General features: G+C 42.1%; 1 protein-coding gene across 2 annotated transcripts in view; it reads right to left on the bottom strand.

The window, feature by feature from the left end:
* Nucleotides 1–12213, bottom strand: part of pals1a (protein associated with LIN7 1, MAGUK p55 family member a) — a 103336-nt gene that overhangs the window by 52216 nt on the left and 38907 nt on the right. The window contains exon 1 of one of the 2 annotated variants that reach the window (XM_080203127.1): nt 7148–7415. The exons of the other annotated variant lie outside the window; for it this stretch is intronic. The gene's annotated coding sequence lies outside the window, so the exon portion shown is untranslated. Of the gene's footprint in view, nt 1–7147; nt 7416–12213 lie in introns of those variants that run through there. 2 annotated transcript variants of the gene reach the window in all.

Raw genomic sequence — 12213 nt, 5'->3', positions numbered from 1 at the left:
TCGAAGGGCTGGATGGCCTACTCCTGCTCCTATTTCTTATGTTATGTTCTTATGCTAAATTGCCCCTTATTGTCTCAAGATGTGTAGGTTGGATGGATTAGCTATGAGAAATGCGTGAGATTACAGGGATAGGGCGGGGTAGAGTGCCTGGGTGAGATGCTCTGTGAAGATCAGTGCAGAGCCAATGGGCTGAATGGCCTCTTCTGCACTGTAGGAATTCTATAATTCAATTTAATTCTTCGTTTTTGTGCCTTTGGTTTCTCTACGTCTTCTGACACGTGCAGGAAATTAACCAATTCACCAATTTCATCATGGCCACTTTGAACCAACCATCTAGGTACAATCAAGCTTGAGAAAATACATTTCCTACACAGATCGGAAAATTGAGGGTTCTGAAAAATACATGGACCATCTTACAATTTTGTAGTTCGTACACAGAGCTCGAAATGATCTGGTTTTACATGAAAGACCTATTTAAGGTGCTTACAAGTGGACACTACTGCCTCTGGCATTGAGTGCCTCATGGGAATTCTGTGCAAAAGATATATCCACTCTCAGATCACTGAATATCATGATCAGGATTCTACAATCTCGTTCACCCCACCACTAACGAGGACGAAGAATTTGGCACTCAGCCAAAACTCCATCTACTGCAGAGAGACTGGAGGGTCCTAACGATGGGCGAGGTCGGAGAGTCCTGGCCCATGTGCTGAGGCAGAAAGCAAGCAAACGAAAGCAAGTGGGAGTGATCTTACAGAGAGATGGTCCACATCCAAAAACAATTTGCTCCCAGTACGCAAACGCAAAGTAATTGAGGGTGGAGAATCGCAAGGGAAGGAAGCAGAAAACAGTTCAAAGACGACAAATAGGTGGTTGAAAAATCATTAGATCCCCATGGAAAAAAATACTGCGAGTAAAAACTGAGAAATTGAAACTTTTGAAGGAGCAATAAAGAAATGAAGAAATAAAACGAGAGACAAACATTCTTCAGACATAAAATAAAACATATTTGCAAACAACTTGACTTTTCAACATGAACCAATCAATTCATAACTTTTAATGTGGACCAGTGCATTTGTCGCATCAGATTTCAGCTGCACGGTGGCTACTTTTTCCAACCACTGACATGTTCATTTCCAACTCAACCCATCTTATCTCAATAGACAACAGTCATGAGGAATAAAGCTGTCAGCTCACACCTGCCACGTTACCAGAGTGGCAGGCTGAGTGCTGCTAAGACATAGCAATGATCTACCAGCAGTGCAAAGGTGAAAGTTAAAGCTGGAAGAAAATAATCTGGATTTCCAGCTAAGTAGGACAACTCGAAGTATCACTGATTTCCACAGCAAAAGGAGCAGGCCATTCAGCTCTTCAACCTGTTATCACATTTGCTTTTGGTCTCTGCCAATCTTATCTTGATTAGCAGTTGCCAAGTTTGAGGGATCTGCTCTCCCACTGTATCACATGTTCCTTAGAAAGCCAAGTCAAATCAAATGCATGGTTCTGTCTTTCATATAGTGGTCTTTACAAGAGCAAAGGTCTCATGATCACCACAAACTAATGAGAGTCTGAAACTGACGTGAAATGGTCAGAAACCATATCCACCAAACCTCATAGAATCCCCACAGCTCAGGAAGAGGTCATTTGCCCATCAAGTCTGCACCAACAACAATCCCACCTAGGCCCTATCCCGATGACCCCACATATTTACCCCACTAATCCCTCTAGCCTACGCATCCCAGGTCACTGTGGGGCAATTTAGCAGGCCAATGCACCTTACCTGCATATCTTTAGACTGTGCGAAGAAACCAGAGCACCCGGAGGGAACCCACACAGACATGGGAAAAATGTGCAGACTCTGCACAGACAGTGACCCAAGCCAGGAATCGAGCCCAGGTTCCTGGAACTGAGGCAGCAATGCTAACCACTGTGCCACCATGCCGCTCATCCTAAGAAACATTCTGAATCTGAGTCTTGGCTTTTCATAAACTGTACTAATTCAACTCTGTGTTCAAGTAGTCTAAACTTCTCATTTCCTTTATTGTGATCAATTATGCAACTTTGCCCAAATAACTATTAAAAGATTTCTTTTGAAATACAAGTTGACAACAATATTTCAGGTGCATCAAATTTACACTGGAATCCGTTAGTCTGGTTAGTGAGTTAGTATCAACCATCAGATGCAGCAATCGAGCAAATAACAGCAATGATAGCAGGAGATGGGAAGCAGCCATAGAATAGACCTTGTCGTATTTCCAAATAAAAAAACACATCAAAACTTCAGTGTATCAATTCATGACGATGATGTGGAGTTGCCAGCATTGGACTGAGGTAGGCACAGTAAGAGCTTTCGGACCAACTCTCCATCAGGTGAGTGCCTGACAAAGGAGAAGCACTCCGAAAGTTTGTGCTACCAAATAAACCTGTTGGACTTTAACTGGTTTTGAGAGACTACTTAGTGACAAATCATAACAAGGCAGCAAACAGCTTCAAAGCAAACTTCCTCCTTTGATTATTCTGAGGTTAGTCACTTAAGCTCAAATCCAGCCAAAATACTGGAATCGATGTTTTTAAAGCTGTAGCCTAGACTGGCAGGATAGCAACAATTTGATATCAATTAAGTGACACATATTTCAATGGGTCCTCCGACGTTTTCTGTTTGAACTCAGCAACTGTCCCCTCCTGCCTTAGAGTAGCAGCAATGAATTGAGAATACAAGCTGAGACAACCACTTGGCAACTCAGGAGGTGATAAACATTGCAAGCAAGTGCTGATTTGTACAATGAATATAACAAAGATCAAATCTTCCCATTTTGAGGAACATTTAAATGCTAACCTTTTAAAAAATTCATTCATGGGACATGAATGTCACTGGCAATATATGGCACAGCATGTATTGCCCAAGGGCAGTTGAGAGTCAACAACATTGCTGTGGCTCTAGAGTCACATATAGGCCAGACTGGGTAAGGATGACAGATTTCCTTCCCTAAAGCACATTAGTGAACCAAATGGGTTTTTCTGACAATTGGCAATGGCTTCATGGTCATCAGTGGATTCTTAATTCCAGATTTTTAAAATTGAATTCAAATTCCACCATCTGATGTGGCAGGATTTCAACCCGGGTCCCCAGAACATTAGCTGAGTTTCTAAATTAATAGTCTAGCGATAATACCACAAGGCCATCGCCTCCCCCTAATCTTTGGTTAAATAACATAACACAAAATGAGGATGATGATGAGGGTGAAGGTAAAATGTAAAGTTTAAGTGTACAAAACGAATAGTGACATTTTCAAGTGCTGTGCTGGTCGAGAGGCAGAGAGAAATAGAAAGCCTAGATATTTCCAATTTCATACTTAAAGGAAGAAATGAGTCACCTTCAGCTTGACATTTAATATCACAAGCTACTTGGATTAGTTAGCTTTTCTAATATTAAAAAAATGCATTTCATTATGCCATGGGCCCAACTTTTGAATTCTGCATCCAAACCCCTTCCTCCAAACCTCTTAAAACCCTTGGCTAGCAAAAATTAAACAACCTCTGATTTAAAAGTAACTGAACCAGCATGTACAACTTTTTGTGGGAGAGTCTTACACATTTCAACCACCCTCTCCAAGAAGTTTTTTTTAACCATTTTTCTGAAAAGGCCTAGTTCTGATTTTAACATTTGTCCCCTTGTCCTCAACTCTGTACCCCACAAAAAAGCTCTGGCCACGGTGGTTAGCACTGCTGCCTCACAGCTCCATGGTCCTGAATTCAATTCCAGCCTTGGGTGTGGCGTTTGCACATTCTCCTCGTCTGCATGGGTTTCCTCCCACAGTTCAAAGATGTGCAGGTTAGGTTGATTGGCATGCTAAAGAATTGCCCCTTAGTGTCCCGAGATGCTTAGGTTAGAGGGATTAGTGGGTAAAATATGTAGGGATTTGGGGATAGGGCTGGGTGGGATTGTGGTTGGTGCAGACTCGATGGGCCGAATGGCCTCTTTCTGTACTGTAGGGTTTCTATGACTATGACTTTCTATATTCCAGGGTTAAAAAAAGCCTCATACTTTAATGTCACCGCATCATTTAATTCTTGGAGTCCTGGTTACATTCCAGTGAACCTGTGCTATACTTCTTCCAAGACCAATACATCTTTTCTACATAGTGTATGTATAGAGACAGAAAACAGGAGTAGAGATAGGCCATTTGGCCCTTTGAGCCTGCTCTGCCAAGAAATATGATCCTGGTTGATCCTTTGTCTCAACGCCATTCTCCTGTGTTCTTGGCACCTTTAGAGTCTAGATATCTATTGATTTCCTTTCTATAACATATTCAGTGATCTAGCCTCCGCAGCCTTCTGTGGTAGAGAATTCCACAGGTTGATCACCCTCTGAGTGAAGAAACTTCTTCTTAACTCAATATTACCCCATATCCTAAGACTGTGACCCCTTGTTCTAGATATTCTACCCACCTTCCCAAGCCACAGAAAACAACATCCCTGCATCCAGTCCCGTCAGAATGTTGTATGTTTCAATGAGATACCTTTTTTAAAAAATTCCAGTGGATATGGGCCATTTTAACCCAATCTCTCTTCATACAACAATCCTGCCATCCTGGAAATCAGTTGAGTAGTCGTAGCAAAACTTCCTCCGATTATATTCTAGATCTCTTGATAAAATGATCATGATTCTTATTTTGAAGGGCTGTGGTGAACGGGCAGATACGTGGAGTTGAGGCACAGATGAGATCAGCCATGGTCGTATTAAAGGGCACAGCAGGCTCGAGGGGCTGAATTGCCCACTCGTGCTCCTAGTTCTTACGATTTGGCACGATGGCAGAGTGGTTAGCATTGTTGCCTCTCAGCACCAGGGACCCGGGTTCAATTCCAGCCTCGGGTGACTGTCTGTGTGGATTTCTTCCCGCAGTCCAAAGATATGCAGGTTAGATGGATTGGCCATGCTAATTGCCCCTTAGTGTCTGGGAGATTAGCCAGGTAATTATGTAGGTTACAGGGATAGGGCTTGGGTGGATCGTGGGTGCAGTCTTGATGGGCAGAATGGCCTCTTTCTGTACCATAGGGGTTCTATGATTCTTATGAAGGCCTTTTGATTATTTTTCTGTATATGGCATTTTTGTGATCGGAGCAAGTTGCCCCTAAACTGCTCTGGGCTCCACTGTTTCAGGCATTTTCTCAGTCAAAAATATTCAGACAGAACATAAGCTGCAATTTGCTTGAAAAGATTAATATGTAGGATTTTTCCACTCAGTCCAAAACACTTCTCTTACACCATCCAACTTGACAGAAAAACTCTCCAATGCAGTTTTACAAAGTCCAATGTTTTCTCTGCAGTACGGCTAGTGATGGACGTTCATACAATGACCAGAGAATTTATCAATTATTAAATCGCACACCAGAAGTTCAGTTGGCATAAGGATTCCTCCTGCTCAACAACTTCAGCACTGTGCCACGCACAGTTTGCTTTAAGGAATAAAAAGGAATCCATGGGTAGCAGTAACCTCTGGCGTAAATTAAAGTTACAAAACATATGAAGTTAATAAAATAGAAACATCATTTCAATTCCATAGCCTGAAGCTGAATAGATTCCCTGGGCTCAACAGAAAAGCAAACTTAATTTTTTTTTTACAAGAGTTTTTGGACCAAACAGATCTCTGACCCCTGAAGCTGGTAAGTACTAATTACTTGGAAATAGCAGACCCCCTCAACCTCCTGGAGTTTAGATTCATAAAGTCTCTACTGTGCAGGAGGCCATTTGGCCCATCAAGTCTGCCGTGCCAACATTCCCACTGAGGCCCTATCCCCATAACCACTTATCCTGCTAATCACCCTGACACTAAGGGATAATTTAGCATGGCCAATCCACCTAACCTGCACATCTGTGGAACATGGAGGAAACTGGAGCACCCCGAAGAAACCCACGCAGACATGGGGAGAATGTGCAAACGCCACACAGATAATCACCCAAGGCCAGAAGTGAACCCAGGTTCCTGGCTTTGTGAGGCAGCAATGCTAACCACTATGCCATTCCTGTATCAAATCGAATTGACAATCTAATTAACCTGTATTTCTAGCTATTTCTAGGAAGCATCAGGGCCAAATAAAGCTTTAATAATCAATCCCAAACTTAATATCTGAAAAAAAAATCTGAATTTAGGAATTAGTGTCATTGTACCCTTGCTTCCGAGACAGAAAGTTCCAGGTTTAAGTCCCAATTCTGGACTTGAGCACAAAAATACAAACATACGAACTAGGAGCACGAGTAGGCCATTCAGCCCTTTGAACCTGCTCTCCCATTCAATAAAATCAGGGCTGATCTGATTTTAACCTTCACTTCACATTCCTGTCTACCCTGATAACCTTTCACCCCCTTGCTTATCAAAAATCGATCCATCTTTGCCTCAACCATCTTTTGAGGAACAGAATTGCTGATACTCCTGGGCAGTAATAAAGGAGTGCTGTAATACCACTTTTCGGATAAGACTGAGGCTCCTTCTGCATTCTTAGATGGACACAAAGCATTCCAAGAGGAGCAGCCCAAGACTTTCCCCCAAGTACTGGTCAATACGTATCTTTTAATCAACATGACTAAATAGATTTAGTCATCATCACAAAATGGTTCCTGCGTTTCCTACATTAACACAATGACTGCACTTAAAAACATATTTCACTGGTTGTAAAACACTTGACAAAATGCACATTCTGACAGGAATGGATGCAGCGATGTTGTTTCCTCTGGTTTGGAGAGGGGGGTTGAAATGTCTACAACAAGGGGTCACAGTCTCAGGATATGGGGTAGGTCACTTAGAATCATGTTGTCCAGTGGTCACGAAAGGTGCCATATAAATGCAGGTCTCTTATCCCATCGAGATATATGCAAAAAGATAGGTGGCTAACAAGGATACACAATTCAAAAGGATCAGTAATTTATCACAAGTAAAATTATGGGTTGCCATTCTACTTCTTTTCAATACATGCCTTTGGACAGAGAAGTCAGCACATATTTGTGAAGACACTGACATCAAACAACAGGTTATTTTTAAACTCATTACTGCAGCACAGTTATCACTGTTGTTCAAACAAATTGTATTCTGCACACAGAGGATATGAATTTAACACAAATTCTCTCTCTCCATCAATGGCAATTACTTACCTCTCCCTTAATAGTTTTTGTCCTTCTTATACAAACTTTTTCTACTCCTTCAGCCTTCCAATGCAGCTGAAAATCCTCATTCAGTCAAGATTAGCATTCCTGCAGCATTCTGAAGAACGAGGCTCCTGTTTCTATAGTAATAGTTTTGTCAGCCATCAGGATGCCCTGGCATAACACCAGAAAGACTTGGATCACACAGGGAGAGTTTCAACCTTTCTGCTTCTTTATTCGGGTTTTTGAGTCCCACGTTGGTTTAGGTTTTGTTTTCCTCTCTGCCACAATATAGAGAATGCTGGCTTTATAAAAAAAAATCTAAGTGCACCACCACAACTTCAAGTTATTTCAGACGGCATAAGAAACCGCACTGAATAATGTCAAAAAAGCCTGTAAAGAATGGCGTTCAAAGCACTCTATTTATGTCAGTCACTTCAGGGGAGGGATTTATACCTGATTAGCGATTGGGTGACATGAACAGGCTGCTTCAGTTGTTTTTGTGATTAATCACATGCTGCCATTGCTTTGCAGACCAGGAATCAAAACTATTTGTCTTCACATTACATCTAGCTGTCAATCATATCAGCATCTAAGTAGGTTTTAAACACGGCCTAGAACATATTTTCAGTGCATTTTCAGGTAAATTGCTGTTTCACAAAGGCACTGAATTTTTGCAGTAGAATCTCGCTTTTAAAATCTATCTTAAAGACTTTCTTACAATTAAAGGAGGAAAATAAAACTTAGCACTTGGTTCTCCCTGCACAGGTTCGGGCCCAGATTTATTTTAAATCACAACTCAGATATCTGCTTAAGTAATTTCACTTAGTTTAACATCAGCTATATTTAACACAGCAGTATCTTCCTCCACCATTAAGATGAGCATGATCAGAAACATTATACCAAAAGGAAGGAAAAAAAGCTTCTTCATGCAACAGTTATCAATTGGTTTTTCTCCAAAGAAACTGGCAAAATCATTATCTTCTCTAACCTTTCTCCTTACTTTCCCTATTAAAATAACTTTAAAACTGAAAGAAAAAATTATTAGTGTCACATGTAGGCTTACACTAACACTGCAATGAAGTTACTGTAAAAATCCCCTAGTCAACACACTCCAGCACTGTTCGAGTACACCGAAGGAGAATTTAGCACGGTTAGAGCACCTAACCAGCATGTCTTTGGGAGTGGGAAGGGGAACAGGAGCACCTGGAGGAAACCCACAAAGACACAGGGAGGACGTGCAAACCGTGCACAGACAATGACCCAGTGAGAATCAAACCTGGGTCTCTGGCTCTGTGAGGTATCAGTGCTAACCACTGTGCCATCGTTTCCATATGGTTCAAATGGGCTTCCCATAATGACAGGCTAAAGAAGAGATTTAAAAAAAATCAGAGTGGACATCATCGAGGGTGTGGAGAGTCTGCAGAAGGATCTAGATAGGCTGGGCGAATGGGCCAGGAAATGGCAAATGGAATTTAATGTTGGCAAGTGTGAGGTGGTCCACTTTGGTAGGAAGAATGGTAGGAAGGACTATTACTTACGGGGCGAAAAACTGCAGCAGGCGACGGTGCAGAGGGACCTCGGGGTCCTTGTGCATGAATCGCAAAAACCCAGCTTGCAGGTGCAGCAGGTGGTCAGGAAGGCGAATGGGATGCTGGCCTTCATAGCGAGGGGGATTGAATATAAAAGTAGGAAGGTCTTGCTGCAGCTGTATAGGGCATTGGTGAGGCCGCAGCTGGAGTACTGTGTGCAGTTTTGGGCGCCGCACCTGCGCAAGGATATTTTGGCCCTGGAGGGAGTGCAGAGGAGGTTTACTAGGCTGATACCGGAGTTGAGGGGATTGAGCTATGAGGAGAGGCTGAATAAACTAGGCTTGTACTCGTTAGAGTTTAGAAGAATGAGGGGAGATCTCATTGAGACGTATAAGATGATGAATGGGATGGATAGGATAGAGGTGGAGAGACTCTTCCCGCTCAAAAAAGACAGTAGGACTAGGGGGCACAGCCTCAAGATAAAGGGGAGGCGGTTTAGAACGGAGTTGAGGAGGAACTTCTTCACTCAAAGGGTGGTGAATCTCTGGAATTCTCTGCCCGTTGAAGTGGTGGAGGCTGCCTCGCTAAATATTTTTAAGAAGCGGGTTGATGGGTTTTTGATAAGAGAAGGGATTAAGGGTTATGGGGAGAGGGCGGGAAAGTGGAACTGAGCCACGACAGATCAGCCATGATCTTATTGAATGGCGGGGCAGGCTCGAAGGGCTAGATGGCCTACTCCTGCTCCTATTTCTTATGTTCTTATGTTCTTAAGTATGCCAAAACAAATTCCTTGAATTGTTGGTGAACTCTTGCGAAGTGTCCACCTGGCTGCTCTCGCTTCTTTGAGTCAGCAGGTTATGGGTTCCCCACTCCAAAGAACTGAGTGACAGCTCAATGCTGACATTCCAGTGGTGTAGTGAGGGACTGCTGCATTGATCAGAGTTGGCATTGCTCATCTTTTGGAAGACCAGTTAACCAGAAGTCCTAAGACTCAGATGGACGTAATAGAGTCCATGGCAACATTTCTAAGCAAGGTAGGTAAATTTTTCCTTGTTGTTTATCATTAAAACAAAAGATGTGGCTGTCATAATCAAGAGCTACCCTAACTGGCTTAGGTTATTCTACACACGCGTGGACATTACTGTCGCAATACATTAGGATCTAGGTTGATACTTTGGTGCAGGAACATTGCATTTTTGGACGAGATGTCCTGAATGGAAGGGCGTTGCAGGCGGGCGGGAGGCGTGTCACTAAACAATCCCTTGGCTGGTTTCCCTCTCCTAACTCAGGTTGAAGTAGCCATTGAACCTGAAGCTTCCTGGTTCGGTGGTTGACTTTACAAACTCAGCCATCCAAAGAACTTGGTCAGTAACTTAACTGGCAACCAAGAAGTATTTCAAACAAACACTCAATTAGAAAATTATACTTAAACACTAATGGAAACAGTTGATGCCTGTCAATAAAGTCCATTGCGTCCAACCAGCTTAAACAAAGTGTTCATTCAGAATGTACAGAAAAACAGAATAGTGAATAATTTCCCATTGTCACAATCAAAAATGTCAACTTTATTTGACATGGATGAAACGACAGGACATTCAATATCATCTTTGTTGCAGGAATAAATGCAGTTAAATATGATGCTTCATAGAGCTTTATTGTTTTGTAAATAACACGATTTGTGTGTACTATGGAAAAACAAATCGCTTGCATGCCTTTCTTTTACTCCTTTTCTTTTCAAAAGGATACCAGCTCTGGGAAATGCAACACTTCCGCATTGAAAAACTCAGCTTTAGCACCAAGCACTTGGGTTGCATGCAATATCCCTGTAGCTTAGCTTAACAATGAGCTTCTGGCTGCAATCATATTGACCCAAGGAGGTAAAACCAGTACTCCCTGTCTGCAAGAGCTGATATGTTGACCCAAGACTAATTGATGCCCAAGTAAAGAAACAATGGAGCATTGTATGTGCATGCCATAGCAGGAGCAACATTAACATTCTAAATTGTAATCTTAGGAAACTCACTTGGCTCAGCTTTCAAGTCAGTGTAAGCCTGAGGTATCTAATAACTGATGCTCCAAGTAGCAATATATTTGCATACTTAGTTCAAACTCAGGAAAACACAATTATCATATCAGCATGACATCTCCCTTTCCCACTCCAGTAATCGCTACAGATTAAGTTAGACTCCTCTCCCAATTTGGTGTTCAATTAGGGAAAATTTTGCACTAAGGTCCACTCCATCACACACATACAGAATCACAAAATCTTTACAGTGCACGAAAGGGCCATTCGGCCCATCAAGTCTGCGCAATTTAAAGTTTATTAGTGTCACATTAGGCTTTCATTAACACTGCAATGAAGTTATTGTGAAAATCCCCTAGATGCCACACTCCAGCACCTGTTTGGGTACAGGGAGAGAAAATTTTAGCACGGTCAATGCATCTAACTAGCAAGTCTTTAAGACGGTGGGAGGAAACCGGAGCACCTGGTGGAAATCCACGCATACACGTGGAGAACGTACAAGCTCCGCACACTTAGTGCCCCAAGCTGGGAATCAAACGTGGGTTCCTGGCACTGTTTTTGACTTAATTTATCATTGTCACGTGTATTAGCGCACAGTGAAAAGTATTGTTTATTGTGCGCTATACAGACACAGCATATCGTTCATAGAGGAGGAGAGAGTGCAGAATGTAGTGTTACAGTCATAGCTAGGATATAGAGAAAGATCAACTTAATATAAGGTAGGTCTATTCAAAAGTCTGACAGCAGCAGAGAAGCAGCTGTTGAGTCGGTTGGTACGTGACCTCAGAATTTTGTATCTTTTCCCCGATGGAACAGGGTGGAAGAGAGAATGTCCAGTGTATGCTAACCACTGTGCCACTGTGCTAATCTAACCTCATGGTTACAGTTCTATATCCCTGAAATCATTCTTGTGAATATGCTCTGCACTCTCTCCAATATCTTCACATCCTTTCTCAAGAATGGCATCCACAACTGGATGCAGTACTCTAGATGTGACCTAACTAGTATCTTACACAAGTTCAACATAATCTCCTTCCTTTTGTTCTCAATGCCCTTATTAATAAAGCTTAAGATACTATATCGTTTTATTAACTACTCTCTCAATATGCGCTGCAATCTTCAATGACTTATGTAGATGAACAGAGGGACCTCAGTGTACCTGTACCATCTTTAGAGTTTCTCCCTTTATTACAAACCGTCTCACCATGTTCTTCCTGCCAAAACAGGTCACCTCACACTTCTCTGCATTGAACGTCATCTGCCACCTGTTTGCCCAATCCACCAAACATGTTTATGTAATTTAAAAATGATCATTTTTCCCTGCTCTCTGTTGCCTGTTACTCAGCCAATTTCTTATCTAAGTGTTGACTTTCTCGCTTATTCCATGAGTTGGCATCTTGCTCCCAGGTGTGTAGTGTGACACTGTATTAAATGCCTTTTGGAAATTCATATACCCCCATGTACTGCCCTCTTCAATCTTCTCTGTCGCCTTTTCAAGGAACTCCAGCAATCTCATTGAA

This window comes from Carcharhinus amblyrhynchos, chromosome 14, assembly GCF_965287045.1.
Source record: "Carcharhinus amblyrhynchos chromosome 14, sCarAmb.v2.hapA, whole genome shotgun sequence".
In the NCBI taxonomy this organism is placed as follows: Eukaryota; Metazoa; Chordata; class Chondrichthyes; order Carcharhiniformes; family Carcharhinidae; genus Carcharhinus; species Carcharhinus amblyrhynchos.
The sequence above is the reverse complement of the archived record's forward strand: the minus strand, read 5'-3'. Positions and strand labels throughout refer to the sequence as shown.